The 17,974-nt window shown below is 40.1% G+C and overlaps 1 protein-coding gene across 1 annotated transcript in view; it reads left to right on the top strand.

The window, feature by feature from the left end:
- Positions 1 to 17,974, top strand: part of LHFPL3 (LHFPL tetraspan subfamily member 3) — a 274,888-nt gene that overhangs the window by 168,463 nt on the left and 88,451 nt on the right. The window lies entirely within an intron of this gene.

Genomic DNA, 17,974 nt, shown 5'->3' with positions numbered 1-17,974 from the left:
AGGTAACATTTAAACAGAAGAAATAGAAATCAGAGTAGAAGGTTGAGAAGAAACAGAAGAAATAGAAGAGGGCTAAGGAGTGCTACCCAAAATGTCGATGTGTAGTAAGGTGCAGAGGACCTGCCAGTTTAATTCCTTACCACCCCTTTTCCCACCCTTCCGTAGGTTTTGTTCACTGTAATCCTTCTCGAATCTCTTGTAAATCTCCTCATCAGTGCATAGGTGTTCAAACAGAAACCACAAATAGGTATATTTTGGGGTACAATTCAGATGCAGATCTCACTTCCATAACTGCAGAGCAGTATTCAAACTACTACATGTCCAGCTAGGGAATCTGCAACAAGACAGTGCACCTACCTGCTCAAATCACTATAAGGCACAATGCAATTGTGCTCATTGTCTTGTAATTCAGTTTTAGGTTAAAATCAAGGCAATTTTGCAATGCACTGTGGGGTACTGGCACTCCTCCCAGGAAATCTCTCAATGTATTATTTATGCTGAAGAAGTGGTCACTTCTTCAGTCATCTGGACAGCAGTCAAGTGGATGCTTGTGTGAAGATCTTGTGATTAAATGGACTGCTTTTCAGATTCAGGACTTTCTTGGTACAGAAGTCCCTGTACTGGGAGTGGACATGAGAGGATCCTTACTTGTTGACCCTAAATCACAATGTTTTGCTTGGATGACATCATTGAGATAGGAATGAATTAGGTCTTCAACAGACATTTATCCGCACTGAAGGCTGTATGGATACCTTTTTCTTCACAGACAAGGATTATTATTATTAGATCACAGGTTTGCCTACTTCTCCAATTCAGAGAGATACAAATACATTGAAAAATGTTGAATCGTAGAGATAATCTGTCTATTGTGCTGTAGACATTGTATAAAACACTTGCCTTGTGAGCTATGTGGAAAGAGGGTTGGCATACAGAAAAAATCTTCCAAGCAATAGATGGCAGTGACATGACAACAAATGGTAATCTTAATCTAATTAGTTTCCTAATCAAGATAAAGAAGATACAAAGGGTGTGAGAGAAGGTGAAAAAGATATTTGTAACCTATAAAACAAATATAAGAACAGGAAAGACATGCTGATAGGTAAGATGCATGAGAGGAGGGAAATTACAAGAAAAATTTTTGTATGCTTTGTCAATATGTAAACAAAATAGTCAGAACTTGCATCAGTAAACACGCATAGAACAAGCAAAAATGAGGTACGTGACAGATTTTTAAACTATTATATGGATAAGATCAGCAATTTAAGCAGAAATGGTAAGAATAATGAGAAAAATACATAGGCATTTGATGAGAATGAATGGTATCTCCTTAAAGTTTCAAACACAGTCAGAGGTCACCAAAGTTTCTGTTGGCGCTATGAGAAATGGAAAGATTAGCAAAAGGAGAGGCTGAGGAATATCTAAATGAAATTTTTGCCCTAAGCAATGTCTACAGGAGAACTTTTAGCTTGACCACTCCCAGCACTGCCATTCTGCTAGGAGCCACTTTCACCGGCGCTGGGTTTTTGCACATGAAGCTGTCCCAACAAAACTCCCACTGCTCTCCAGACAAGCACCCTGTGGAATCAGCACCCCTGTCTTGCTTTGTTCTCTGCAGCTGCATCAGCCAAGCTCCCTCTTTCTTTGATATATGGGACTGATGATCTGTTTAATGTAGCTCCCATAACTGCTATGGCAATTGCTTATGCAGCAATGAGAAGAGGTAAATGAGGAAGATGCAAAGTTGATGTTGTCAGCTTGCTGCAGGCATTTGCTTCTGAACTACAAATGCTACAGTGGAGCATGTGTTTATGAAGCAAACCTCAGCAGGTGGCATCAGGTCAGGAGGCAAATCTGGAAAACTCAGCCAGGGCTGTAGAGCATTTGCATGTAGAAAGTGGCATATCTAGAGGCCCCCGCTTGCTTCAGCACCAACACCAACACTGTGTAGATATGTTCCTTTCCATTTCACTCCCATCTCTGGAAAACTAGGCTCAAAAAGTCAAATGTGGATTAACCTCAGATTGTATCTTTTCTAACTCTGATGAAATGCACTTTATTTTTGAGGAATTCCCAATATAAATGGAGCTGTTTCAGTTTTCTCAGAAATTTTTTTTTTCTTCAGTAAATAGCATTTACAACAATTAGCATGGATCTTTGAAATGTTCATTTAACCTGCTTGTCTCTTTACTGGCAAAAACAGTTTCAAACAAAATATTTCACTCAGTTCTGGCAAAACAAGGGTTACTTTGACATTGGTAAGAGGGAAAACAATAGCTGACATGGATGATATACTGAATGACAAAAGGATATAGGGGTATCGAATCTCCATTAACAGAAGCTGAAATTCAAGTAAGTGAAGACATTAGTGGGTAGTGGGTCTTTCTGCACAAAAGATGGAAAATGACTTTGCAGATCTATGAGAAATACTTGCTCACTGTCAGATCATGTTGGTTACATTCAGTAGCTTAGGTCTGTTTTTGATTAGACACAATGAAGTTATTACAAAAATCAGGGTTTACCTAAGCAGAATGAAGAAAATACAGATTTTTACTGGTAAAATCAAAATAATTATTTGCCCTGTTTATCTTTGGACTGTCAGGCAGAAGCAAGGTATCATGCTGCTGAGGGGACATTGTGGGAGTTCCAGCATCACCAAGAAAAAGCTCCACAGAACCACTCCTTAATCATGTATTTTATACATTATTTTAAATAATTCATATATTCATTTCCAAAAGCACATAACACAAGAAAGCATAATTGTTCTTGGGCATGCAAACATCTTTCTTCAGATATACATCAGCACTTTATTGACTTGTTCCCGTGGTTGCACTAGTAGTACAGTCTAACCTAGCATTTTCTTGCTAACCAAAATAACTCAAGCAATGAACTTAAACAAAAACATCCTATTGTTAGTGTTCAGTATAATCATCAGGCAGGGTAAGTATAAGTTTTCTAGTTAGTGAGATAGCTATTATATATCAACATACTCACAGTTCAGCTTACTTTAATTAGACGTTAGATGTACTTTTTCTCTCTCTTGGGTTTCTGCAAAGTTAAAAAGTATCCCTTCTGAGGAGTGTCAACAGACTTGACGCAATGGATTTCTTGAATTGTTGTGTCTCATTGCTTAGAATTCAAATCATGATTCTACTCCACACACACAGACGTGTCAAAAGAAAATTTCTTCATGTTAATGGATGCGTTTGTGAACCGCCATACACCCACCTGCTGCACAGGCAACAGAGTAGTCTGGAGAGATTCATTTTTAGAGCAGCATGGTCGGAGAGGTAGGGTAGCAATAACAATCATTTTCCAAGGAACACAAGATGTTCTGTGGCTGAAACTGCCTCTCAGACTTCACCAGGAATAAAGATAGTTATTGTCTGAGCAGTTGTAAGGATGAGTGCTAAACTTGGACCTCAGTTGGCTGAAAACATGTTGAACTGCTCATGGTTGGATTAACATAAATCAAATACTTCCATTATTAGGGCTGCATGATGTGTCTTATGTCGTACTTACAAAGAAAGATGGGAAACTATCCTCACAGTGGAAAGGCTAAGAGGAAAGACTACCTGATTTTGAGCAGCTCAACATCAACGTAGCTGAGGTGTGAGCAGCTGAGTGCTTCSGCAGCAGCCCCTTGTCAGTGTTCTCTCCATGCATTCTGCTTTAAATTGTRCTATTCCTAAATAGACCATACTTGACTTATCTGGATATTAAAAGCAAACTTTCAGCACATTTTAATGAACCTGGCGGACTTATTTAGAGACCAAGAGATGTTGCATGCCTGTTTTCAAAGGCAAACATTGCATAACATTTTAAACCATGCAAAATTAAAAGTTCAAAGTGCTGATTGCTATTCCTGCATGAATCACAGACTGTCTCCGCAATCTTTATTTTTCTCGTGGGCTGAATGAGAGGCAAATTATGATATGGTATTGTATCACTAACCCCCAAAAGATGCAGTCTCCRTGCAGAATAATGACTGTTGCTGTGCATGTTTTTAGGGATTTTGATCCATGAATTTTGCAGTCTCTATATCTGATGTCTCAGGTGTTATATAATATTTTGGTGAACTTTTTCCTATGTGCTTCTGGAGTCCCTCTGTTTCCCCTGAGCCAGGCAGCCCAACCTCTTCTTTCTTTCACAGATTCTGAACTTGGACACCCGGGGGGAATTGCAGAACCTGGTTCCCACATATCCCTATCTTCATCATCTTGCTCAGGGAATTTGTCAGCAGATTGAAGCCGGTGCCTACCCAAATTAAAGTTTTCTAAAGAAATTGTCATGAACTCTGAAGTRAATTGGATTTACTTCCAAAGCACTTTTTCAGAATAGCTTAGAAGCTCTCAGCCCTGTCACTTCATCATAGCACTTTCCAAAGCTAGTAATCTTGTAAGACTGAGAAATGAATTACAGGTGTCATTGATAATAGRTCCAGGAATAATGCATTAAAGATTGCTAACTTACTACAGCCACTGGTGATTCTGATGCATAGAGATCTTAATGTTTATGTTTCCTCTAAACTTTTAGAAGAATCACATAGTATGAATGACAACATACTGGCCTGTTCACTAGTTTTATATTTTTATGTGTTTTATCAGAATTCTTAAATATCTCTTWCACTGTATTTCAACTATTTGCAGTGTATTGGTAGGAATAATTATTGCCTGATGCAAACAGCAACATTTTGAGTTTCTTGTGGAATTTCCCTTTTTATTGTTGGTACTTGCCAACATACAGTTAAACTAAACAAACTATATCACAAAACAGTTCATTTAAGTAATTTGTAAATATTTTCAACCATTATTTAAGAGAGGAGGGAGAACTGTGGAAAAGGCATGGAGGTTCAGGACTTCAGAAGCTTCATGGAGCTTCTTTAAAAAAATATATTTTTAAAAGAAGATGCAGTTCCACCTAAACTCCCCTCTCCAGCCTCTGTCTCTATTTCTGGATCCAACTGGGTTASAGTCAGCTGACTCCTTCTGGAAAGACTGTACCTCCTAGTTCATCCTTCTTAATGAGCTGGTGCTGGCCATGCACTTTGGGATTTTTCTCAGGTCACCTTGTATGTCCTCAAGCTTTGCACTTTCTACCCAGCTTTGTAGGTACCAGTGTAGGTAGCCCAAAGTTTCATGGAAGTCCCATATCYTTTGCTGGGACTTTCAGATTTCCCTTTGCCTTGTTTTACTGCTTTGCCTCTCATTGTCCCAGTCTTTCCAATGTCATCTTCAGATGCAGAAAGCTTCATTTTTAAGACAGTAATCAACAGCAATGGCAAATTAATAGCTATATACTGGAAATTTTAAATGGAGGGGGTGTTCTCAGTTCTGTGACTTCTGGGCATCAGTGCTGAAAATCAGCACCAGATTGTCACTTGCTGTGCTGGAAGTAGTAAGGATTGTTTTACCTCAGGGGCACTGTAGCACTAGAACAGTATACATGCTTACAAAAAAGTTCAAAAAGATATTACAATGCGATATCTTAAATCTAGACAGGACTTGAAATTGTATGTGTGTGCACACAAGCGTTTGCTGACAGCTATATTGTTAAACATTGCWATATAGTGCAAATCTTAGGGCTAATCGCCAAGACTAAAAATGGCTAAAGGCACAGAAATGTACTTTTTTAGAGTTGAAAAGAAATTCTAAAAGTAACCATTCCTCTTTGGAATTGATAGAGGAATCAGGGTTGCCAAYACAGCAAGACAAGGACTGTTGCAGTTTTACTTAGCAAAACAGGACATACTGCAGAGGAACTCTGAGTAGAAAGACTCAATAGCAAATGGGAAATGGGTATACTTGCCAATATCCTGGAAGTATAATTATCATTAAAACCACCATCCATTATGAATGTATGTACAAAACACTGGGTACAGAATGACCAAATTCAACTCTTAATGCTGTGCAACAGGTCCTCTCAAAGRCTAGGTAAAGCAGACTCAAGTCTTGGTGTGAGCTTTGAATTAGTATCCCAGCTGAATTCACATGYACTCTTTTACCCTTACAAAGTCTGTTCCCCCAAGTACCCAGATCCTGAAGTATCTGGTGTGCATGATCCCTGATGATTTGTAGGTAGTCAYCCAGGCTGGATCAGTTTTCATTCACCTGACCACAGATATTTGGAGCACCGACAGCCGATGCTTTTGATTCCCATTGACCAAAGYAAAGTCACTGTTCCAATATATCTTCCCTTCTAACCAGCAACACAGTTACTTGCTGAATCCAGAGGTAGATATAATAATAAAACATTCACAAAATTAATGCAGATTTCTTTTATATTTTCTCAAAGATGTTTAAAACTCTCAACTCTGGCTAGTTAAAAACGATGAGTTTGGGAGGCTCAGGAATCTCATAGGCTGGGCCCTAGGCAAATGGGTAGTCTTGCCCTTAACAGGAAAAATGCAAGTAAGAAAACATCACTGCTGTTGCTGATCTCATTCTCCAAAGCTGTSTCCCATTACCCAAAGCTCAGCTGCTCAGTGGAAGAGACACCAGCATTACTGATACTTCTGCTGCTGCTAGGTTCAATGAGACATCAGCTCTTGAAAGGCAGTAAAGTGTCACTGCTGAATGTCAACTTTAATGAAGAAGCAATGCAGCCGAGTAGTCTTGGGGCCTATTGTCCATTTCTCTTTTCTTCTGAGCAAAAATCTATTAGGAGATCAGGAAGAGCGATGGCAGAGATAAGTAAAGAATAGCACATGACAAGCTGTGCGAGCATAAAGACATATGTGTGTGCCTCAGGGGCATTGTAAGGAACTATAGAAAAATCAGTGCCTTTATCATTCCTTCTGAACTTGTCTTGTGTCTCAGCAAGTCTATTTGGAATATCAGGTAGTACTGCTTTGGAAATTGGATTGAAATGACTTTAATTAAAGCTTAACATCTCCAGCTCAAGAAGCAGGCGGCTTCCTTCTGCTCCCACTTCCTCTCTTTTCAGATGAGACTGCCACTTATTGCTATCTCTTCCAGCTGCCTCTCGCCTCCACATATTAAGGTCCTCCTCTCTGCAGGCCTTCAGCTTTGCATTATCTGCTCCCACCTGCCTGCCACATTAAAGCACTTCAAATTATCTGTCACTTATTTTCCTACTCCACAAAATTCCACAGATCAGGGGAATTTTGGAAGCAGGGAACATGGAGCAGACTAGCTTCGGGGAAGACAGCTAGTTTTTAAAAGGAGAATGCCAATCAGTKTATAGCTAGATCTTTCCACAAAGAAAGATAGAATCATAGAATCATAGCATCAGTAAGGTTGGAAGGGACCTCTGGAGATCATCTAGTCCAATCTCCCTGCTCAGCAGGGTCATCTAGAGCATGTTAGACAGGGTTGCGTCCAGGCGGGCCTTGAAGATCTCCAGAGAAGGAGACTCCACAACCTCTCTGGGCAACCTGTGCCAGTGCTCCGTCACTCTCACAGTGAAGAAATTCCCCCTCACGTTCAGGCAGAACTTCCTATGCTTCCATTTCTGCCCATTGCCTCTTGTCCTGTCACATGGGACAACTGAAAAGAGTTTGTACCCATCCCCCTGATATCCTCCCTTCAGGTACTTATGCACATTGATCCCCCCTCAGTCTTCTCTTCCCCAGGCTAAAAAAGCCCAGCTCTCACAGCCTTTCCTCATAGGGCAGATGCTCCAGCCCTCTGATCATCTTTGTAGCCCTACGCTGGACTCTCTCCAGTAGCTCCAYGTCTCTCTTGGACTGGGGAGCCCAGAACTGGACGCAATACTCGAGATGAGGCCTCCGCAGGGCTGAGTAGAGGGGCAGGATCACCTCCCTCGACCTGCCGGCAACACTCTTCCTAATGCACCCCAGGAGACCATTGGCTTTCTTGGCCACAAGGACACATTGCTGTCTCATGGTMAACTTGTCATCCACCAGCACTCCCAGGTCCTTCTCTGCAGAGCTGCTCTCCAGAAGGTCAGCCCCCAGCTTATACTGGTGCCTAGGGTTATTTCTCCCTAGGTGCAGGACCCTGCACTTGCCCTTGTTGAACCTCATGAGGTTCCTCTCTGCCCAGCTCTCCAGCCTGTCCAGGTCTCTCTGTATGGCAGCACAGCCCTCAGGTGTGTCAGCCACTCCTCCCAGCTTGGTATCAGTGAACTTGCTGAGGAGGCACTCCATCCCCYCATCCAGGTCATTAACGAAGAAGTTGAACAGGATGGGACATAGATTACTCCTGCCTGAATCTCTGTTCTGGCAGAGTATATTGAAGGGTCCCACAGTCCTGAGGAAACAGGAGAACTATGAAGATATTTTAATAATTTGGGAGTGAGCCAATATCTCAGAATACAGTACTCAGGTAAGTGCGGTTCCCATTTGTCAAGGGAATCATGACATTCAGTCAAGTGCAAGTAATTTCTAGCAAAATATTAACGCTTTATAAAAGAAAAGAGGGACAAAAGCCTTCTCCCTTCTCCTCCTGTGCCCTCAGTTATTTCTTTTCTCCTTCTTGATGACAGAATATTTCCTTGTGCATCACATGATCTTTCTACTTGCCTTCAATTGCTTCCTCAGAAACTTCACTTTGTCCATAAAAGCACATAGGAAGTAAAATTGATTGCTATGAGTGCAAAGGGAGGGTGACTGTCATGCCCACAARCAGGAGATGTCTGTGATCTTAAAACACTTCTCATATAAACATTATATCAGATTTTCTCATTATGATGCATTACATGCATTACATTCCGGGAATCACAGCCCTGCCTTTGACAGAGAAAGTAGCAGTGATCCATGGAGCCATGTCTTAGCCAACTACAGACATATCTTGCCAGTGGCTATCTTACCTACTGCCAAACATCTTCTTGAATGTCTCTCTTGAATGTCTCTCTCCCAGTTTCCATAAGAGAGATTTCTCCTGCTGTCCAAACACCAAGACCRGAAGCAGTCATCTGTCCAGCAGATGTTTGTAGCTGCATGTGTTTCACTCTTCTTCCATCTGCTGTGGTAATATGGCAAGTCAGCAGTCTGCAGGAGCACCACAGGAGAGCCCATTAAAGAAGGAGGAGTGGCTCAGCACATTTAAGGAGCTTTTTCCCCTATCTCTGCTTTTATTTCATTTCTTCTTGCAAGCTTTTTTATTATTCATATTTCTTTCATGGCATGACAGCCAGCTAAATGGAAATCAGATAACAGTTGGTTGAATTCTTGGTAGCTATTTTGGAATCACTCGCTCCGTTATTGACCACTGACCCATGCTATTTCATGTACTGGATGGGTGAGTTACCCTATTTTCCAATCATTTCCAGTTATGACTGTCAATGCAAATGAAACAGTGAACCTGACTAGGATGTCATACCATGCGTTTCTCTGAAGCAGCAGTCTATGTGAGCTGATTCTTTAATGCATTGCTAACCTGCCATTGCTGGTAGCATGCTCCATGGCATGTAGCAGTAAGACAGGCAGCCCCCTGCACTGCAGGGTTACGTAGTGTGGCTGGAGTTGGGTAACAACATCAGGAAGCCTTGCCAGTTGTGAACTACCGAGGGGCAGCCTAACCCTAGCTGGTTTGAGAGGATGTAACCGTAGGAGGAAAGAAGTCAGGAAGAGGTTCTGCTGACTACAGTACAGGCTAGGATTTGTCCAGGTAGACAGTTTTGCAAAACTGATAGTCAAAGAAAAATAAATCCAAAGCCTTTCAGCACAGTACTCACAGTGCTCAGATCTGGAGCCAGCTTCAGCACTGCTCCTGCCCTAAGCTTCAAATGGCTGCTGTTCCCATTGCTTGACAGCTCTTTGTGTCCAGTTCTGCAGCTACTGCTCCATCAGTTGAGAAAAGTAAAAGATAAAGATCCGGGTTTCTGATACTTGAAGATACAGGTGCAAGACGGAGAACCGTAGAACTTAAAGGTCTTAAAGGCACTGTAAAGGTCCAACATAGCTCAATCTAGCCTTCACAGAGAAAGAGATCCTAATAATTTGTTAATACACTGACAAAACACCATCTTTAGCAGCATCAGCTTGTACAGCTTAAAAGTTTTTGGCCTGGCTACAGCTACTGAGACTTTGTGCCAGAACCTCTCCCATGGTAATTARACACTGCATTCTACTTTACAATCTGAATTTATTCCTGGACAGTTTACATCCAGCAGTCCTGGTGCCAAGGCTGCCCTTTGATTTAAATAACTCTTCTCCCTCTCTGGAATCCATGCTCTTGAATTCATACAGACCAAGCATAAAGTTCTTCAGTGCACCAGTACCGTAAGGCATATAACCCTGTTTTGTAGGCATCAGTGCATGGGTTTTTTTAGAGGTTTTATCCCTATTTTAGCAAGTAAAGGGTTACTGGCTGGAAAGTTGGTAGTTTTCAGAGGAGCAAAAGACTGAAATAGTGACATTTTTTATGGACTCTATTACAGACTTAGTAGTGTAAATTCTTTTTTCTTGTATGAATTTCTCTTTCTTCCTGCATCTTGGTTCCAGCTTAAAAGCCTGCAGAACTTTGACATATTTATCTTGAAAATGGTGGTTCATGCATTCCCAGACTTCTCCACTCACCAGCACTTGCTTACAAATTTGCTTGCAATTGGAGTAGCTTCAGAAACAGGCAAGCAGCATGCACATACTGAGTATAAAACCAGGCTCATGTAGAAGCTTGATGTTTGGCAGGGAAGTGAGGACAGCTTGCAAGAAGACTTGGGCATAGAGCAATGAACTTTATGCCTTCTCTCTTTCTTTGTCATCACCTTTGCACATCTTTAATAATGAAGGGGAAGGACAAATTTCTATAAAGACCGAAGTAAGAAAGCCGAATAGTCACCTCCTTCTTTGCCTCCTACCTCCTCCATTTTACTWTATTTTTAACTCAGTTTGATACAGATGATTATTTTTGATTTTAGCTTTTTATAATTCCACATAGCTGCTAACTCTTTGGCTGCTATCTCTATTAGATATTCTTCTTTCATAATTTTGAAGGTCCAGCCACCTCATGTCATAAGAACATAGACCTGGAGGAAACCTACCAAATCATCATATCCAATCTCCTAATCATTACAGCATTATGTAGTGTCTTTCCTAAAGTACCAACTGACATCTTAAAATAATCTTGCTCTGATTAAAAGGTTGTTCCAAACATCACTCTTCTAATAATTAGAAACCTTCTAATTTGCAACCTAAATTTATTTGTAGGTAGTTAATACTGATTTATTTTAGTGTCAGCATTTGCCCTTTAACTTAAATAGCTTTTGCCCCTCTCTAAAGTTTACTCTCCTGATATATATATAAAGAACAATCTTATTCTACCCCCAACCCAAGTCTTTGTCTTACTGGGCTGCTTTTGAATGTGGGCCTTTTTTGCTCCCAGAAATCCTGCTAGCACTCTCTGGCACCTCTTCCAGCTGTATTCATCTTTCCTGAATATTTGTGACCAGAACTGCACATAGAAATACAGACCAGGCCCCACCAGCATCCAATGGCTTTAATGTTTGCACTGTGCTGAAAAAAAACATTACTTAGTACTCATGCTTACTTTTTCATGGGTGTATTTTATGGGTGGCTCATAGGCCTCCTATGACTGATCACTGTACATTTTTTATCTTTTTTATCATTTTATCTTGGTCTCACTTCATAGCAGAAAATACATGCAGAAATGGTTGACTTTGCCCTTTGCACAGTTACATTTGTAGTGCTGTGTTTTATCACAGACCTAATTCTCCAATTTGCAAGGTCATCCTGTACATCCTGTATAATATCTCGATAGTGTTCTTCACTGACAGTACCTCCCATCAGCGGACTTTACTGCCAAATACCTACTTTTGCTGAAGCTCCTAATGAAATTATTAAATTATTGGGCCCCAGACTGATCCTTGAGATGCTTGACATGGATTTTCACACGAGCCCTATCCTTTCTCTTCAAGCACAAATGTCAGTCCCTCATGAACAAGCACCATAACCACCTTTAAATTCTTGTTTTAATCTCTGTCTTCTCCAGGTTAATATGCAAGTTTATATATGACACTGTATCCAATACTTTTTGGAGAGCATGCTACTTAGTCAGAAAGCAATGACCTTATCCAAGGAAGCTATCAAATAAATTAATGTTAATATCTTCCCATTCTGCATTTACCTCTATGTCTTTAATTTTTCCTTCCTTCAATAATTGTTCTAAGATTGGACTAATGAGTGAATGTTTGCCCCAATTACTTTTCAATTCACCATTTAATTTTGTTTTTCTAAAATTTAGGGAACACATTTGCTGTTCTCTAGTATCTTGCCAATAAATTTGTTAAAAAAGACTCACTTCCAGCTTTTGCAATTTGCAAGTGTTAATTACTTCAGTGTTTGGAATTGAGGATTACCTATTCCTCCAGCTTGAACTCATTACAATCTTCTTAGCTTTGGTATGAGCTTTGAGGCAATAGTTTCCATTTCTGCATGCTGCTGCCCATTAGCTGTCATGACTTTGCCCTCATGTTCTGTGTCTTCCTTCTCACTGAAAAATGAGGCAAATAATTAGTTCTTGGCCCCAGCTTCACCACGTAGTGGCCCCATTTTTGCTTTTCTTGTTCTTTGTTAATATAATTAAAGACTGTTTTGCTTTTTGTATCACTTTCTCTTGAAAAAATCAGCACAGCTTGACTTTTGACAAGCTACCTTTTAGGTCTCTACCTTCTAACCTGCAAAAGGTGTCTTTCTTGCTACCTAGTACCTTTTCCTGTCATTTTTAAGCTCTGACCTTGAATCTAATATCTTTTTTTGTTTCCTTTTTTGCTTGGCTTATTGGGGCGATCGTGGGTAATGAGGGCAGACAGAGTTTGACTATTACTCATTCAGACAGAGCTGAAAGTATCCCTGAAATTTCGTTCCTCTTCTAAAGATACTTCAGAAAATTTGCATCTTTGACTGAAAGAAATTCAAGGCTTTCTCCGCTATTATGTACGGACCTCTTCAGTCAAGTTGACTTACTGAGTAGTTTATTTAGCTTATCAGAGTTTGTCCATCTGAAATATGTATTTTTTAAATCCAGTTTCAAGCACATTTTCATTCATCTTCTTATTTTATTTAAAATGAATTGACTCATGGTCACTGAAGGCAAGGTTATTTTCAGCTCTTCCTCCTCTTTACCAAAACCAAGTCAAAAATAGCTTCACTACTTGGATCAGTAACTTGTGAAGAAACATCAGCTGTCTAAATCTCAAGAAATGTCTATATTATGCCATTCATAATAGTACCTATTCTCTAGTTTTCTGTAGCCTACATTGTGTTTACATCGAGTTTATTCATTAAATCTAGTATAATTCAATATATGATTGCTGGATAAAGACCGGGCTCTACAATAATTTAATATTAAATTAGAAAACTGCAACAACCCAGTGTGATAGCATTCAAAATAAACACTTAAAATAGTAAATCTTGTTATGAAGGAAAGCCAAGGCAAAACTGCATAACACAGCTGTGATCTAACAAAAAACAAAGGAGCAATATGAACAGCTAGCACCTTCAGTACTTGCACTATTCTTTTCCAAGAGACTCTAGTGTATGAGAAAAGTGGCTTTTTCATATCCCACATTGTCAAATAATCTAGCTTTATGACGGCTGAATCCCAGATTACAGCCCTCTGATCACACACTTTTGCAAGCACCTTTTCTATTCCTAGGATCTCTTTGGGTATGAACTAGCTAGAGGCCACCAGGCTGCAATGCCATTTCTGGGGCTAGTTCACTCCAGAGACAACTCCCACGGGGCAGCATGGAAGGGACTGTGCCAGGCTGGTCTTGCTCAGCCCCATGACCAGCTCCACACCAGCAAGCATGGCACTGCCAAGCACCTCTGCACCCTAAGGCGACACTCAGGGCCATTAACACACACCTCTGTTGCTATAAAAACACTTCTTGGCTGGCTGTGGCACAGCCCTACATGTAACTTTTGCCATGTACCTTCCTATGGGTTTTTTGGAGTGCCACCTCCCATATCTGCTCCACTGTAAAGAACTATTTTTATTATTTGCCTTATATAATTTTAATTTGCCCATTTTTCATCAGTTGGTCATCTGCATCTGTTATAGCTGTTAGCAATCAGTTGTCACATTTCTAGGGAAATTTTGCCCACATGGCAATTATGCCTGCATCCATTAATAGTCCCAAGTTTCCATATTTTGTCTAGAGCAGGCACTACCTATCTGTTACATATAACTGTGATTGGAACATCCTAAGTTATGATCTTTCACATGGAGTCATTGGGGTACACCCTGGGATTCACCTGCCATACACTCATGCAATCAATGCTGTTCTTATATTATGTTTATGCTCAAACTAAGCTAGCTGTTATACTAACTAAATTATTCATAGATCTGCATTGATCTCAAGCTTAATTATCATGGCTAATGATCAAAACTTGCAAGTTAAATGCTCCCATGATGACACAACCCCTAATAGAATTTCTGTCTCTATAATATCAAAGAAATCTGTATTTGAACATGAATCCAATACTTCAGGTCTAAAACAGACTGTACCTCTTGGTACAGTAAAATTTCTCTTGTAGTTCATCTCCAGAGTGATTTTAACTAAATAGACTACACCACCTTTGCTCTTCCTTCTTACATATTTACAGATTAACACAGTCCTTCACGACCTTTCCTGCTGTTTCCACCTTTCTGAACAACTCACAGTCTTTACTACCTGTCTTCAGGAATGGTGCCTGGTCAAACATATTTCTTTTATCCAGCTTTGCATCCTACAATAGCTGATCGAATTCTTCTATTTTGTTGTCTGAGCTCATTCAGCTGGCATCAAAGTATCTCGGTTATCTCTTTCTCAACTCAACCAGGTACTGAAGTACCTTTTTCCCCCTAACTGTAACACTACCTTACTACAGTTGTTCACAATATTATTCAGTTCTTTTTCTTTTCTGTCCAATCTCTGAACATTTGGTGTTATTTTCTTCTTTTTTCTGGCACCAACTAAAATTGACCTGGAAAACATATACATCTCTCAATCTTCTTACCCTTTTGGCATCAAAAAGCCAGTGTCCTAATAAATCAGGTGGTCATAATTTAAGTTTGGTCTTTTGTATTATCATAAGAATGCAATGTGAAGTTCTCCTCCTTTTTCTTCCTTTTTAGCGCTGTCTATAAATGGTTTTAATCTTATGGAGAAGTTCAGCCTTGTCTGCACTACCAGGTAGTGTTATGCAAAGGGAGAATCAGCAGAGCAAAGCAGTTCATTCTGAAATATCCCAGTTACATGTGGTTCTAGGGGTTTACTCTGTATTTATTATTAGTCTTGTCTCCTGGAGAAGATGTCCCCACTATATATGTGGTTTGAAGCCTTCTGAAGGACAGTTAACCCACACACATTTCCTCCTTCATCTGGGGGGCCGCCCATGTTTGGACCTCTCTAGGGAGGTCACCCTCTGTCCTTCTCACTTAGAGGACAGTGGGGCATCAATGCCTCTAGGGCATGCTCTCCTCTCCCTCTCCCCCATGAGAAGCCAGGACACAGAGGTCCAGAAAAGCTTGGTAGCTGCTCCCACTCAGGGCTCCACAATAGGCACAGCTCTTCTGTGTTATGCCTGAAATGTGATGATTTTTCTAGCTCTCTGCAAACACTGCCCTCGCCTTGAATTTCATGCAGTGTTGCTCACTGGTTCTCAGCAATCATGAGGTTAGTAACCTCTCAGGAGCCCCCATGAAGTTATCATGCTGCCAAGGAAACTTTCAGTCTGCTCATGGCACCAATTAACAAGCAATGTCATATGCTTGGGGACCCAGGAGGCACTGCTCTGAAGAATCTCTCCAGAGCTGGATCTGGCACTCTTCAAAAAATGAACAAATTGAAAGGCTTACATGGTATTTGGCTCTTCATATTACATAAACAAAACAAAACAAAAAAAACAGGTATTATGGAGGCTCTACCTCATTCAATTGCTTTCTCTGGCACATGTGGTACAGTGATGAAGCCCACACACTAGCTTAGAGTATAATGTCCCCATTTAGCATTGAGGTACTTTTGGAGAGGAAATTCTAGGCTACTTTCCTCCAAAAAGACTCTAGTTTACCCTCATCAAAACCATTTGTGTGAATGGAATCAGTAAGTGGAGAGAATTAGGGGATTTGCTTCAAAATTGCACATTTGCTCCAAGCTGAAACACAAATGTACGCACAGAGAATTTTAATGCAAATCATTAGCACAGTCCAAATCGCTCAAGACAATCACAGCTGCATGGTTGTGCAGCTTCTGCGTTCAATCAGGGCTGTATTTGGTCAGGTTAATAAGACATATTTTACCCTCACCCTTTCTTTCTTTCCTAACTGTAAGTCCCAAAAACTTGCAGTTCCRAAGAGAGTCTTTATAGTTACTGTCTCCCTGACTGAGACCTCACCCTTCATCCCACCTCACCCTAGAAGCTAGCTCCACCAACACAGCTGGCAAAAATTCTTTTTATTCAAATGGAGTTTAACAGGTTTCATTCACTGTTTTTGTAATTGCCATTCAGAAAAATTTCTGAAAAGGAAGAACCTCCCAATTTTTGGAAACAGTGAGTCCCTGGCATGTGTGGATATGGAAGGAAACAGTTGTCAGTGTAGTTCCCATTTCATTTTGTTTTACTGTTTCATCAGGAAACTTGCCGTGATCACACTTCACATGCAATTAGATTGGGRGTGCTGTCAGGAAAAGAGTGAAGATGAAATAGGAGTCTTGCCAGTGCAARTTCATCAATACCAGTTTCCTGTATAAGTCAGGTGTTTTATAAATACACCCTCATTCCATGCAATAATATAACAGTAATCTGTCACCATATTTGCCACAACCATATGATCTTGAACCAGGTGCTTGCTAATCATAGTTTGAGCTCATGCACAGAGTACAAGCTGTGATGATGTTAGCYGGTCAGAGTGGCAAGTTTGTCAGTGCCAGCTCAATTCAGTGTCTGGTTCCAGTCTCTGAAAGCGTCATATATGCATCATTCCAACCCCAGAAAGTAAAACCTTGAGCTCTCTCTCTTRATATGAATGATTTGTCTTGTCATTCAGAACCCTGAAGGAAAACCATGTGACAGCCTCTGTTAGCTGTTTTTCATTTTTTTTATTTTGTTACTTATTTTCATTTATTTATTTTGATAGCTGTTTTTCAACCATTTGAGAGAAAGCTTTCTAGAAGAAACCCCAATGCACATCAGGCATGTTTAAGTAGTATTTCTTAATTACTTTTTTTAAGCTTGGAAAGTTTCACCAAATCTAATCCATAGGAGAAATAATTTGCTAGCTTATGTCTTGTAAGAAAAACAGAGAAAGGATAGCAGGAGGTCCAGGGGCACAGTTACAAAGACAATATTCCTGCTGACAGCTTTCTCAAGCAAACAAAGGGAAAATGATGTAGATATGGATATGATTCTCATAACTTTTCCAGTTGCACAAATAGCTCTGAACATTGTCAGTGGCACTAACCAGTCTTCCATCRATTTCTCCCTGTTGCTTCTTACAAAAGCTCTGATTAGCTGTAGAGGTACTAGACCAGTCTGTCAGCAGGCTCAGGAAGACATGGCTAATTAAATGTATTCAGCTCACACAGCGAAGGCTGTCTTAGACTAATATAGATTTAACTTTTTCATTACTTGAATCAGAAAGTCTGTAGGAACTGATGATTCAAGGTCTTTCATTCAATAGATGAGCTTTCAGAATCTGAACATTTCTGAATTTATTAGAACTCTGTAGTAGAAAACTAGTAGTACCATATCCTTCAGTCTTTGTTGCATTTCAATTTCAATCACACTGCTATTAAAGACGGTGGAAGTTTAGACAAAGTAGGAGATGGGGCCTGTGCTTGTGTTATAAAATCATCTCTTGGCAGTTTAACTGAAATTGCAACAAGAAAACGGTCTTCATTTTTCACATTTGTATAAAACTGAAAGTAATTTTCTCCTAGAGAAAATCTTCTAATCCTCTTTAGCAGGATTAAAATGTTAAAACTTCTAGCAATACAAAGCAGATCTGTAGGTGGACTTTTATACCTGTCTTATTCAGTCCTGTGGCTG

The sequence above is a fragment of the Rhea americana genome, unplaced genomic scaffold (assembly GCF_003343005.1).
Source record: "Rhea americana isolate MKP2758 unplaced genomic scaffold, rheAme1 scaffold_1, whole genome shotgun sequence".
Lineage (NCBI taxonomy): Eukaryota > Metazoa > Chordata > Aves > Rheiformes > Rheidae > Rhea > Rhea americana.
Note: the sequence above shows the minus strand (reverse complement) of the source record. Positions and strands in the feature narration are given on the sequence as shown.